Source organism: Prionailurus bengalensis, chromosome A2, assembly GCF_016509475.1.
Source record: "Prionailurus bengalensis isolate Pbe53 chromosome A2, Fcat_Pben_1.1_paternal_pri, whole genome shotgun sequence".
NCBI lineage: Eukaryota > Metazoa > Chordata > Mammalia > Carnivora > Felidae > Prionailurus > Prionailurus bengalensis.
The window spans coordinates 29,205,074-29,217,541 of record NC_057348.1 but is presented as its reverse complement, the minus strand read 5'-3'; the positions used below and the strand labels follow the sequence as shown (position 1 = coordinate 29,217,541).

The 12,468-nt window shown below is 38.5% G+C and overlaps 1 pseudogene; it reads right to left on the bottom strand.

Annotated features, from left to right (window-relative positions):
- Positions 1-8,632: 8,632 nt before the first annotated feature.
- On the bottom strand, positions 8,633-9,251 carry LOC122488174 (annotated as a pseudogene).
- Positions 9,252-12,468: the final 3,217 nt, after the last annotated feature.

Genomic DNA, 12,468 nt, shown 5'->3' with positions numbered 1-12,468 from the left:
ACACGTCCAAAAAGAGACTTTGGACTTACTTAAAAAGAGAGAGGCTAGTGCACAAAAGTTCGTATCATGTTTATTCTTAATAACAAGAATGGAAACAACCTGAATTCCTCTTAATAGGTAAGTGGATAAACAAATTGTAATATATTCATGTAATGGACTAGCGTATTTTCTTCTCTGTTCCCACCCTTCAGCCTACATACTCCCCTGCCTACATGAAATCTCCTTGAGAAAAGACATGACTTAATTTGTTCATCACTATATGCCTGGTGCCAGCAGTGCCTGGAACATAGTAGACACTTACTAATTACTTAACTGAATGAACAAATGTAAACTGCGGCCGATCTTATGGCTTTAGTTAATCAGTCTCCTTCAGGCCTTTACATGTATTTCTCTATCTCCTAGAACAGTAGCTCAGAAAATCGGCAGACCGCTGGCACTTCATAAGGTCAAAAGAATTTTCATTATAATACTAAAACGCTATTTGCTTACTTCACAGTATTGACATTTGCACTAATGGTGCAAAAGCAAGAGTGGGTAAAACTGTCGGTGCCTTAGCATGAATCAAGGAAGCGGCCCCAAGCTCTCCTTGATAACTGTACTCCTCACTGCCATACAATCACAGTTAAAGAAGAAGGAGAAGAAGGAGTGCCTGGGTGGCTCAGTTGGTTAAGCGTCCAACTTCAGCTCAGGTCATGGTCTCATGGTTCATGAGTTTGAGCCCCGCGTTGGGCTCCGTGCTGACAGCTCAGAGCCTGGAGCCTGCTTCAGATTCCGTGTCTCCCTCTCTGTCTGCCCCTCCCCTGCTCACACTCTGTCTGTCTCCCTCTCAAAAATAAATGCACATTTAAAAAAGTTAAAAAGAAGAAAAAACAGCTTCATGTAAGAATGTGTTTTTGGAGGGTGCCTGGGTGGCCCAGTCAGTTAAGTGTCCAACTCTCGATTTCGGCTCAGTTCATGATCTCAAAGTTTGTAAGTTTGAGCCCCACATAGGCCTCTGTGTTGACAGCATGGAGTCTGCTTAGGATTTTCTCTCTCTCTTTCCCTCCCCTGCTGTGCTCTCTCTCTCTCTCTCTCTCTCAAAATAAATAAACTTAAAAGAGTTAAAAACAGACTGTTTTTTTAAAAAAGTATAAATAGTTTTTATTACATCTCCACTCACGAATACAAGTCTTTTTAATATTCTGTGTGACAAAACTGGGAACTTTGCATAAAGTACTTATTTATGCTGCATAACAAGGTTCATTGGCTGTGTGTAGGCTGGGGAACACTTGGGTGATGGTTTGAGTTGCAAGCTGAACTATTAGCTGTTTTTGTCATGGAACAAACTGTGGTTGGTTAGACTTAGGTGTTTGGCAGACATTTTAACAAAAATTTTCTTAAGAATGAACAATGTGAGCCCGTCTTTTCCAAAACAACGGATACATTTGTTGCCAATAATAAAACTTGAGTTTTCAAGCAAAAAATTAGAATATTGGGAAAAACTCCCTTTTGATTAATGATTCTTAAATCTGCCTAAGAAATCTTTGCCTACCTGAAAACTTTGTGAATGTGTTCTACATTTTTTCCTAGAAGTACAAAATTTAGTTTTATGGTTAGGCATGTGTTTCATTTCAAGTAAACTTTTATGTATAACGTGACATTGAGATTGTGTTCCATCTTTCTTTACACAACGTACATTTGACTCACATCATTTGTTGAAAAAAAAAAACCCGTTCTTTCTCCATTGAATAATCTTGCAGATTTTGTCTTTTTTTAAAAAGTTTGTTTATTTTTGAGAGAGAGACAGAGAGCAAGCAGGGGAGGGGCAGAGAGGCAGAGAGGGAGAGAGAATCCAAGCAGGCTCTGCACTGTCAGCATGGAGCCCAACACGGGGCTTGAACTCACGAACCTCGAGATCATGACCTGAGCGGAAATCAAGCGTCAGATGCTTAACCGACTGAGCCATCCAGGTGCCCAAAACTTTTGTCTTAATTACTGTACATTTAGAGTAAGTCTTGAAATCAAGAGATGAGTCTTTCAATTTTGCTTTTTAAATTTTTGGTGGTTTTGGTATTCCTAACCCCTTTGAAATTCCAAATAAATTTTAGAATTACTATGTCAGTTTCTGCAAGAAAAATCCCGAGGAGATTCTGTCTGGGAATGTTGAATCTGCAGCTCTGTTTGAAGAGAACTGACATTTTAATAATATTGAATCTTCTAATCATGCTGTGCCTCTTCATTTATTTGTGACTTCCTTAATTTCTCTTGGCAGTGTTGTGTTGTTTTCAGGCACAAGTTGTACAGTTTTCCTCCTTAAGCTCATTCCTAAGTGTTTATGTTTTTTTATGCTATTAGAAATGGTATTTTAAGTTTTAATTTTCTGATTGCTGCTATTATAGAGAAATACAAACTGGTTTTTGTATATTGACCGCATATCCTGTAATCTTGCTAAATTCACTTATTAATTCTACTAGTTCTAAAAGAATAGATTGTTTTTGATTTTCTATGTAGAAAGGCAAGTCATTTGTGAATAAATACTATTTTACTTTTGTGCTTTACATTTGCGCTTACTTATTGGGCTATTTAAAATTTTATTTTCTCCTCTATTAACTTTTTATAACTTGTGTTCTTAAAACAATTGTTTGTTTCCTATAACTTGTCAATATTATGGGCATAAAGTTGCTAGTGACATATCCTCATTATCCTCTTAAAGTTTATAGGATCTGTGTGATACTTTTCTTTTATTCCTGATATTCATGATTTCTGGGCTTTTTTTCTTTTTTGGTCTTTTATTTACATTCTTAAGATGGAATTTTCTCTTTTTTTAACATTCTTTTTTTTTTTTAACTTTTGTTCATTTTTGAGAGACAGAGAGAGAGCATGAGCAGGGGAGGGGCAGAGAGAGAGGGAGACACAGAATCCGAAGCAGGCTCCAGGCTCTGAGCTGTCAGCACCAAGCTGGACGTGGGGCTTGATCCCACGAACTACAAGATCATGACCCGAGCCGAAGTTGCACGCTTAGCCGACTGAGCCACCCAGGTGCCCCACTTTTTTTACATTCTTAAGATGGAAACTTAGGATGGAACTGGAAGGTATTATGCTAAGTGAAATAAGTCAGCCAGAGAAAGACAGATACCATATGTTTTCACTTACAGGTGGATCTTGAGAAACTTAACAGAAGACCCGTGGGGGAGGGGAAGGAGGAAAAAAAAAAGTTACAGAGATGGAGGGAGGAAAACCATAAGAGACTCTTGGGTCCTGAGAACAAGGTTGTTGTTGGGGGTTGGGGAGAGAGGAAAGTGGGTGATGGTCATTGAGGAGGGCACCTGTTGGGATGAACACTGGGTGTTGTATGGAAACCAATCTGTCAATAAATTATATTAAAAAAAAAGATGGCAACTTAAATCTTTGATTTTAGACATTTTTTATTAATATCACCTAAAGCTTTAAATTTCCTTCTCAGCCTTGCTTTAGCTGGATCCCCCAAATTTTCATGTTTTAATTATATTTCGGGTTTAAATATTTTCTAATTTTCCCTAGTGATATCTTCTTTGACCCACGGGTTGTATGGTTTAGTTTACAAATCTTTGCTCTTTTATGTTCTATGGTAGAGCTGGCACGGTCTGTTGGTAGGCCGGATGTGGGGTACAAGAGAAAGGCAATAAGGCTGACTCCAATGGCTGTGGCCTAGGCATCTATGTGAATTGGTGCTGTGGTGTGCCATGGTGGGCAACACTTGGGTAGTAGCATGTTGAGTATAAGAAATCAAGAAATTAGGTCTGTACATGGAAGTCATATTGCCGAATGCATTATGAGAGTCAAGCGTCGGCTCTCTGGCATCATAAAAGAAATGTGTTGCTCTAATGTTTTCATGCTCGAGTATACATACGAAGTGGAAAAATTAGAGTGCAAATAAGGAAGTGCTCCCTAAATAGAGCACCACCGGAAGAGAGCTCATCATGTGGTCCTCTGACTTCTGTTTGATTACAAGTGCAAGAGTTGGACATGTAAAAAACGCGAGCGATGTGATTCACTGTCCAATTAAGTGTTATAGGTTTGCTTGAAGAGGAAATTAAGGGTATGTGGCATATGTTGTCAGTTATGTTAAAGGTCAGTGGTGAAACCACGCTTCCCTACAAATGGCCATCATATGGTTCTGTTACTGGACCAGCATCAGAAAAACAAAATGTGACCAAAATAGAAATAGTTGAAGTAGTCATAGATGTGGGTAGTTCTCTGTCTCCAAGATGTGATGATGGTCTTTATATGGAAAAATCTAGTAGCTTGTGGCTCAGTTCAACCATTTGACTATTAGAAAGTATGTGAGATAAGATGACACTCTTGAACATCTTGTTATCTTTTGGAAGTGGGTACAAGACTAATTAAAATATTTTTAAACTTTAATTAGTTTATTGAATTTTTGCCACTGGTCTAGAAAAAGTGGGATACAGGGGTGTCTGGGTGACTCAGTTGGTTAAGTGTCTACCTCTTGACTTCAGCTCAGGTCATGCTCTCACGGTTCATGGGTTCGAGCCCCACGTTCACTCTGCATTGACAGTGTGGAGCCTGTTTGGGATTCTGTCTTTCCCTTCTCTCTTTTGAGTTGTTCTCTCTCTCTCTCTCTCTCTCTCTCTCTCTCTCTCATTGTCTCTCTCAAAATAAGTAAATAAGAACTTAAAAAAAGAAAAATGGAAAACAGTGAAAATCTCCTTTTCACCCATTTCACACATGAACTCAGTTTGCTCCCACCCTGCTCACCAAAAAACACAATTTTTCAGCTATCATTATAGAGTTTTTATATGCACATACAAGAAAATATTAATATTTACTTATTTTCTTTCCTTTTAATACAGTAATAGTATATTATGTGTAATTTTCTATGCCTTCTTTATCACTTAAAAGATGTATTCTGGAATTTTTTCCAGTTGTGTACTATGCTCATCTATAGATATAGCACATACCATAATCTCTATAATGAATCCTCTGATGGGCGTTTAGATTTTAAAAATATTTTGCTGTTAAAATTAATGCTGTAGTGAATAGCCCTGCACCTCAATCATTTATCTGCAGGAAAAATTCCTACAAGTGGAACTGGTAGATGAAACAGTGTTTGCATTTGTAAGGTGTTAGATATTGCTAAATTGTCCTCTAAGGTCAGGCCTAGATACTCCAAAAGTATTAATTTCTCAAGTCCTATGCAGTGTCCAACTTGCTACGAGAGCTTTTCTTCTTTGGACTACAAGAAGGAAGAAGAGAGATAGCATTTTTTGAGACTTTTTTAATAAGCAATTTAGAATTCTTAATGAAGCAAAAAAAAAAGTGCAAAAGAAAAGCAAAATCGTTGAAGGTCCTACCATGTATCAGGTGTTATTCCTGGTTACTTATACAGATGAATCCTCATCACCACTCTGTGGCATTGGTTTCATTTTTCTTATTCAAAGATGAAACACTAAAGTCCAGAAAGTTTAAATATTTCACCCCAAGTTGTGCTAATGGTTGTTCAACAGAATCCAGAAGCTTTTTTGTCTCTCTTAAGAGGATGTGCCTATGACTGGGGAGATTCTATTTTTTATCACGATCAAACTCTATATGCCCTTTGATGGTAAATCTATCTCCTCCTTGATTCTTGTGTTAGCATGAACTGCTAGGAAAATATATGCTGGCCATTGAGCTCTGATTCAACTATGAAATTCACTGTCAGAAGATGTCACAGAGTTAAACTCTCTAGGATAGATTTTTTTTCATAGTTCTGTAGAAGAGCTTCTCTAATAATAGCACTTTCAGTTACATAATCTAAGATAAGGCAATCAGATCTTTTGCTTAGGGATATAAATTAATTGCTGGCAGAAGCCAGTCAAGAGAAAGAAGATACGTTTAGACTAGAGTCCAGTGACCAAGGAGTCTTAATTCAGGCAGACCACTGATTTCTAGGTGACCTGGGGCAAGATATTTAACTGTTACTGTTTTAGCACCCTCTGTAAAAAGGGGGATCATTATTGATAACAATCACTAACAATGTACTTGGCATAAAATTAGCCATGATTTGTGATGCAGCATAAAATGAGAACTGGGTAAGAGAACAGTAGTTGTGTGTGACTTTGAGAACTTTATTAATTTTTCTAAGCCTTCTTTTCTTCATATGAAAATGGGTATATTAGTAATACCTACCTTCTAGGGTTGTTATAAATATTAAATGAGGTCATGTGGATCTAAGATTTAGCAGAGGTCCTGGAACATAATAAGTACACGTTGAATGGTAGCTGCTATTATTATTATTATTATTATTACTATTATTTCATGTTACTGCTTATTTCTACCCTGGGATCTCTTTAGCACTGGCTGTTGGGGCTGATACTATACTGTGTGAACCAACTTTGTGTGCTTAATATGACTGTATGCTCAGCTAAATCAAAACATAGAGGTAGAGCTCTACCTGACCTTGTAGGCGATTAGCTTTTGCCTTTTCATGCGTGAGATTTGATTATCTTTATCATTGTCTTAGCTTGTGTTGCCTACATATCATAAAATTATCCCAACCTTTTAATATCCTGTCACAAACATTTATCTTTTTGACCTTCAGTGGAATTGTGGTAAGATTGCCTGCTCTCGAATACATCTATCTATCCCATGTAATGTGAAATTACTAGGGTTTAAATTTAGTACTTACAACATGGTCACTTGGATGCCATGAGTTTTGATTCATCCTTGCCACTAGATGGCATCATAATAGAACACATCCATTATAGTTCTTTTCCTGTCTAGCAAAACATGCCATAGAAATTGAAGCTATGGAGTAGCCTTCATATGTGAAACCAAAGTTGAGAGCTTTGAAACAGGGACATTTTATAAGTGGAGGAATTTAGTGTTTGAGCACTATATGATTGGGGTTCCTCCAAAATGATACCCTGAGACAAAGACTTGTGTGCATGTTTCTTTGAGAGGTGACGTTGGGACAGGAATGAGGGAGCAGGAAGAACGAGATTAAAAATGCGAAAAAGGAGAAGCATAAGGGTGATGTTTCATGGCTGCCATTGTGGGCAACAAAGCTTAATTCTACTGAAACATCCTAAGACACACATAGAATGCCTCCCAGAATTTTTTTTTAAATGTTTATTTATTTTTGAGAGAGAGAGAGAGAGAGACAAAGAGACAAAGTGCAAGTGGGGGGAGTGCAGAGAGAGAGGGAGACACAGAATCTGAAGCAGGCTCCAGGCTCTGAGCTGTCAGCACAGAGCCCGATGTGGGGCTTGAAGCCACGGACTATGGGATCATGACCTGAGCCAAAGTTGGACACTCAACCGACTGAGCCATTCAGGCGTGCCCCCAGAATTTTTTATACACAATGATCAGGAGGCAGGAATGTTTATCCATTAACTCTTGTTCATTGGATAATGAACAAGATTGCTCCCTGCTCCTCCCCTCCACATACATAAGAGCCAAGAAAACTCACTGGCATCCAAGACAGGCTTGGGGAAGAAATGAGAGATACTATGTGGGCTACAGGTGGGATGCTATCAGGTGAAACAAATCCAAGTTTGCATGGAATTGTCTATTCCAACCTGTTTAAAATCAGATGTAAGGCTAGACGGATGTGACTCAGGGCACCAGATGTGTCTGCTGGAGCTACCTAATAAATCATGTACTCTGTAAATTCTTCCATTTGAAATAAACAAAGAATCCTAATGAACCATCTGCAACTTGAAATCCTTGGGGGCTACCCAGTAGGTATTCTGGCAAACGTTTAGTGAATAGAAATATTAACGATTATGAAATTCACAGGAAGATATCTTGCCCTTTGTAGCTTGGTATGAAAGGCCTAAATCTTTCTCTTTTTATAATTTTTAAATCTTGCCTGTACATAACCCAATATGGAAGGATTCCCAAACCTTTTATACTCGTGTACTAGGACATAGGAGCCGGAAGAGTTTGCTAATAGGAAAATACTGGGTGGGATAGTTTGTAGAGATGGAATTGTATTGGCGTAGGCATCAGGAGAGTTCAGGATCTATCTATAATGTTGGATAAATGATTCAGGTCACCCTAAATTAACTTTTGGAACCTCAATGCCCTTTTGTGTAAAGAGCAAGTATGGCTGAGTTCAGTCATCTTAAGGTTTCGTCTAGTACTCAGAGGCTATGAAAATTATACATGTAGAAAAGCAGTTGACTTTGGTCAACTGTTGGTTAAATGTCCAACTTCGGCTCAGGTCATGATCTCACGGTCTGAGTTCAAGCCCCATGTTGGGCTCTGTGCTGACAGCTCAGAGCCTGAAGCCTGCTTAGGATTCTGTGTCTCCCTCTCTCTCTTCACCTCCCCCACTTGGACTTTCTCTCTCTCTCTTTCAAACATAAATAAACATTAAAAATTTTTTTAAATGAACACATTGTGTTCATATATGTATTTCTGTTTTCACACATGATATTATAAGTTTATAGACATTGGAACTGATTACCCACTTAAACATGTGGAAATATCCTTAATCTTTATAAATATAAACTTCTTTTTTTGATTCCAGAATGATGCATCAGATATTCAAGTAAACACAAGAGTACTAATTCTAAGACCTGCAGAAATAATATATATGAACTCTGTGTGTGTGTGTGTGTGTGTGTGTGTGTTTTAATGGTGAGAGTAGAGTTTATTAAGCTGTGCGTTAGTATAAGCACTGAGGCTTGCCCATGGTGCTCTTAATGTATAAAACCCAGAGATCATGCCAATTCTTCTTGAGCAATGACACCAGGGAAATGACAGCTAAGTGGACACAAGTCCATGATCTATCATCTTCACGTGGCCAATGGCCACTATTAGGCACAACACGTTTTTTGTCTGGAATTTGATCATGGACTTCACTTCATCAACTTTGGCCACATGTTCTCATTGTGGGTCAGTAAGGAAGGGAATTTGCCAGTCTTACTCAGGCCTGGGCCCAGAATTCATGGGATCTTCTTCATCAAAGATTCCAAAGCAAAAAGACATCCTACTTCTTGGCCACGTTCTTGATGAATTTCTTATTCTTGCTGAGTTTCTTTTTCTTCAGTGCTTCAGTGTCCACATGGGAGAAATCCAAAGTTGTGGCCTCATCATAGCACTATTGCTCCCCCACAACACACACAGAAAAGTCGGTGTGGACTTAAGCCTGACGGTGCCCAAGTAACATCATCCTTCTGAGGGCTATAGTTCTTCAAGTTGATCTGTAGCTCCATGGTGTCCAAAAACTTCTGTTGCTTCCACTGGTTCCTGTGCAGGACTGCCTCCACTGCCTTGTAGAGGTGTCACAGGAGACTTTGCATGTCACAGTGACTGCAAAAGAGCAGAATCTCTCTCTCTCTCTCTCTCTGTATTTATTTATTTCATTCTTTAAAAAAAAATTTTTTAGTGTGTATTTGTTTTTGAGACATAGCTAGAGACAGAGTGTGAGTGGAGGAGGGGCAGAGAGAGGGAGACACAGAATTCGAAGCAGGCTCCAGGCTCTGAGCTGTCAGCACAGAACCCGATGGGGGGACTCAAACTAATGAACTCTGAGATCATAACCTGAGCAGAAGTCAGATGCTTAACTGACTGAGCCACCCAGGGGCCCCATCATTTGGCATTCTTTTATAAGTAATTAATGCTTATTTATTGGGGACCAGAAGAAAGATAAAATCACCTTTAGAGGTAAAATAATCATGTCATTTACTGCACATACTGAACTCTTGAGAGTGAAAGGGGGCACTATTGGGTATTATTCTAGAATAAGAGCTGCAAATCAGAAGCATCTTAGATATTAAAGTGGGATATATTATCCCTCCACTTACAGGTTGATTTCAACTTTGTTAGTGGTTGAGCAAGTAGTAAGGTAAATTAAAGCCAAATTCTCCAGTATTAGATTAATCTCCCCACCGAGAAAACTATAAAATCTCAGTAAAATTCAAAATAATAGCTGTTCAAAGCCATCAGATAGTAATTGAGGTGTCCAAAACTTGAAGCGCCAGCATCTCAAGAAGATGGGGAAAAGCATAAGGTGAGTCCTACATTTATGGATGCTTTTGCTTTTGGAATATTTGTTAATTTCCCTGTGGGGCATAGAGACTGAAGAGAAAGCAGAGGTCTAAAGCTTGCAACTCTATCACTAGGATGGGGAACCACGAATTTAACTTCAGGACTATTAACATAGCCAAGCACTTATGGAGCCAAGATCCTGAAGAAACTAATTTCAGAGAAGCAATCTGGCATTCTCTATATAATTTCCACTCAAATGAAGTGAAAGGTGGGGGCGCCTGGGTGGCTTAGTCGGTTAAGCGTCTGACTTCAGCTCAGGTCATGATCTCGCAGTTTGTGAGTTCGAGCCCCATGTTGTGCTCTGTGCTGACAGCTCAGAGACTGGAGCCTGCTTCAGATTCTGTGTCTCCTCCTCTCTCTGTGCCTCCTATGCTTATGCTCTGTCTCTCAATAATAACAATTAAACATTAAAAATTTTTTTTAAATGAAGGGAAATGTGAAACAAATCTACATTTGCATTGAATTGTCAATTCTAAACTAAAATCAGACATAAGGCTAATTCCTAAGCTGAGGATGAGTGGAGTGAGAGCCTAAGAAACCCAGAAAAAATTAGTTGCTAAGAAGTTAAAAGGGCTAATCATAGCTTTTGGCAGCCTCACATTGCTAAAGAGAGATAAAAATCATAATTTAGAACCTACCCAGGAGAAGAGATCTCAGTAAATTCCCCAGGTTTTAAAAATAGTCTTCTGAAGTGTCATGGCTGGTGATAGGGATAAATCAGTAATAGATTAGCCCTCACAAAGTCTTAAAACTAGCCTCCAGTTATTTCAGTTTTTAATTGGATCAAAATTTCCTGCCTGTCAGGCAAAGAAGATAAAATATACTCTAGAGACCTACACCATAGGTATCATTCATGCATGATGTCAACATTCAGTCCAAAATTACCAGCTATGCCAGGAAACAGGACCAAATGACAAAAACTAAGACAAAGAAGAAAACTGACATTAGAAATAGGTGTATAAGCAATGCAATATTGGCATTAACAGAAATATAATTTTAAAATAACATGATTCATATGTTAAATAAAGCAGATAATACAATAGAGAATGTCACCATAAAACTAAAATCTAAAAGTATAACCAAATAGAAGTTCTAAAGCAGAAAGAATTAAGAAGTCAAAAGATGAGTTTAACTGCAGATGAGACACTTCAAAATAGAGAATTAGTGAGCCAAAAGTAGGTAAGTAGAAAATATCACTTGAAGTGCAGAGAGGAAAAATAAATAGAAAATAAAGATAAGAGCATAAGGCTCATACAAGACTTTGTGAAAATATTTAGTAATGTGTAACTGAAATTCCAGAAGGGTAGGAGAGGGAAAATGGAGCAGAAGAAATATTGAAGATACGCGGGCCAAATAATTTCCAAAACTAATGAAAGATATCAAACGGCAGATTCATGAAGCCCTATGAACCTCACGTAGAATAAATACAAAATATCACTGCAAAAAAATGACACCTATGAAGAGAAAATCTAAGTCGTACTTGGAGAAAAAAAGGTGAATGTCCTTTAAAAGAGTAACAATAAGCTGACAGTTGACCTTTTAAATGAAATAATGAGGGGCACCTAGGTGGGGTCAGTTCAGCTGCTGACTTGGTTTTGGCTCAGGCCATGATCTCAGTGTCATGAGATTGAGCCCCATGCTCAGCTAGGAGCCTGTTGGAGATTCTCCTTCCCTCTCTCCTGCCCCTGCTCCACTTGTTCTCTCTCTCTCTTGTTTAAAAAAAAAAAGAAATGATGAAAGCTAGCAGATAATAAGTGATATATATAAGCACCTGAAAGAAAATAATTACCAAAGAAGAATTCTACGCCTGGTGAAAACAACCTTTCAAAAATCAAGGTGAGGGGGTGCCTGACTGGCTCAGTCGGTTAAGTGTCTGACTTTGGCTCAAGTCATGATCTCACAATTCAGGGGTTTGAGCCCCACATTAGGCTCAGAACCTGGAGTCGGCTCCAGATTCTGTGTTCCTCCCTCTCTTCCCCTCCCCCACTCATGCCCCTCTGTCTGTCTCTCTCACAAAAATAAAATAAACATTAAAAATCCAGGTGAAATAAAGGAACTTTGATTCAAATAAGGAGAGAAATCATTGTTGGAAAATCCACACAAAAATAGGCACTAAGGGAAATTTTTCAGGAGAAAGTTAATGATCTTAGCTAGAAGCATGGAAATTCAGGAAGGAATGAAGAGCAGAAAAGATAAATATATGAAAAACTCAAAATAAATATTGACTCTTTAAGACAACAATAATAAGGTCTAGTGGGTTTAAACAATATGAAGAATTAAAGTACATGACAGGTACACCTGGGTAGCTCAGTGGGTGAAGCATCAGACTTTAGCTCAGGTCATGATCTGATGGTTTTGTGAGTTCAAGCCCTACATCAGGCTCTGTGCACTGACTGCTCAGAGACTGCTTGGGATTCTCTCTCTCTCTGCCCCTTTCCCCACTTGTATTCT